Source organism: Euprymna scolopes, chromosome 3 (assembly GCF_053919585.1).
Source record: "Euprymna scolopes isolate OS-2025 chromosome 3, ASM5391958v1, whole genome shotgun sequence".
Taxonomy (NCBI): domain Eukaryota; kingdom Metazoa; phylum Mollusca; class Cephalopoda; order Sepiida; family Sepiolidae; genus Euprymna; species Euprymna scolopes.
In genome coordinates, this window is record NC_136484.1 from 111,835,702 (window position 1) to 111,837,945 (window position 2,244).

At 37.3% G+C, this 2,244-nt stretch overlaps 1 pseudogene; it reads left to right on the forward strand.

Annotated features, from left to right (window-relative positions):
* The first annotated feature begins 1,040 nt into the window (after positions 1-1,040).
* Positions 1,041-1,178, forward strand: LOC145264345 (U2 spliceosomal RNA; annotated as a pseudogene).
* The last annotated feature ends 1,066 nt before the right edge of the window (positions 1,179-2,244 follow it).

Here is a 2,244-nt window from a genome sequence, read left to right on the forward strand (position 1 = left end):
AGTATCTGTCGAAGCAGATACTGCAAGCAAAGACCATATGTGGGGGCAACCCCACATATAAGACCTTGGTTAATGTAGGGACAACCCTTTATACCAATTGTCACTATCCTGCTCCTCTACTCCCCGGGGAGCTGGTCCCCATTTTCCCTTCACTCCTCACATTAAAAATCGGCCTTTTGCCTAATTTCTCGGTGGGGGAGCAAATAAATACCAAACCCACATATAAGACCTTGGTCAATGTCGGGGCCACGCTTCACACCAATTGTCACTATCCAGCTCCCCTACTCCCCGGGGAACTGGTCCTCATTTCCATTTCACTACTCGCATTAAAAATCGACATTGTGCCTAATTTGCTCGGTGGGGGAGCAAACAAATAGCAACTCCACATATAAGACCTTGATCAATATAGGGGCAGCCCTTCATACCAATTGTCACTATCCAGCTCCCCTACTCCCCGGGGAACTGGTCCTCATTTCCATTTCACTACTCGCATTAAAAATCGACATTGTGCCTAATTTGCTCGGTGGGGGAGCAAACAAATAGCAACTCCACATATAAGACCTTGGTCAATATAGGGGCAGCCCTTCATACCAATTGTCACTATCCAGCTCCTCTACTCCCCGGGGAACTGGTCCTCATTTCCATTTCACTACTCGCATTAAAAATCGACATTGTGCCTAATTTGCTCGGTGGGGGAGCAAACAAATAGCAACTCCACATATAAGACCTTGGTCAATATAGGGGCAGCCCTTCATACTAATTGTCACTATCCAGCTCCCCTACTCCCCGGGGAACTGGTCCTCATTTCCATTTCACTACTCGCATTAAAAATCGACATTGTGCCTAATTTGCTCGGTGGGGGAGCAAACAAATAGCAACTCCACATATAAGACCTTGGTCAATATAGGGGCAGCCCTTCATACCAATTGTCACTATCCAGCTCCCCTACTCCCCGGGGAGTTTCCCATTTCCCCTTCACTCCTCACTTTAAAAATCGGCCTTGTGCCTAATTTGCTCGATGGGGGAGCAAATAAATCCCTACCCTTTTCTTGGCCTTTTGGCCAAGATCAAAGTGTACTATCTGTTCTTACTACATGCTGTACTTATGGTTGTAACTTTGTGATATAAAGTGGGGTATCACTTTTCTGTATTTATTTAATGTAAAATTATCACCCCCTTTAAAACCAGTCAGTCTCAAATCCATTCAAGTCATTCCCCAGATCATTCATGTTGTATTTGAAGGATTCCAGTTATTTTTTAAGCATTCAACTCATTCTTAAGGTCATACAATTCAACCTTAATTTCATTAAAGTCATTCTAAGTCATTTACTTTTTATTTATTTAAGTCATTCACTAATTTTTCGGTCATTTTAGTTTATCTTTAAGAATTTCATGTCAATCCTACATTCACGTATTCATTCATTACACGAGAGCACGCAACTAATGGCTATCGGCCTTGTTTTTTCCGATTTCGGTACCCGAAAATATTTCCAGTTTTTCGATTCCGATTAATCGCCTAACACAATTATGTTTGTATATATGTATGTACATCGATTTCAAATTGATATTCCATCTGCGGAAAGTTTTTGTCATGTTAGTAATGCAACAGTCATAAAAAATGAAGTTTCATTAAAGCATCATTTTTTATAACACATTAACTGATTTTCAATGAACGTTCAAAAGTAAAACAATACATTCCTGTAATATATATGCATATGATTAATTCCTCAATTATATCCTAAATCATTATCAATTTATAACACCCCAGCTAAGTGTAAGGGGCCGTAAGCTAGGCTATATTTGGATCAATTTGGTTATACGGAAAGCGGTACAAACTGTTGTAAAAATTTAAATTCCTCTGATTTGTGTGAAATTTTTACAGTAGATATTCGGCATTAATTAATAAATATTCTTCAAATTTCCTTTTCTTAATAATATTAAAAAAATTTAAGTGACAAAATATGGACACCAAGTAAAATATTTCAGGTTTACATTAAATTTGTTCTATAGCCATAATATGCAACTAAAAAGAAGAAAAATAAACAACAGAAAATATCTATTTCTGACTAACATCGAATTGTATATTTGTCTTTCAACAGCGTATTTAAAATATCAGTACTGCTTAAATATTGGACCGCAGTTTGTGGAGCCTTTATTCATATGGGTGAATCCTATGAAATTATAAAATACTGTTCAATAAAAAATTGTAAAATTATTTTTCAATAAAAAATATTTTAGTATATA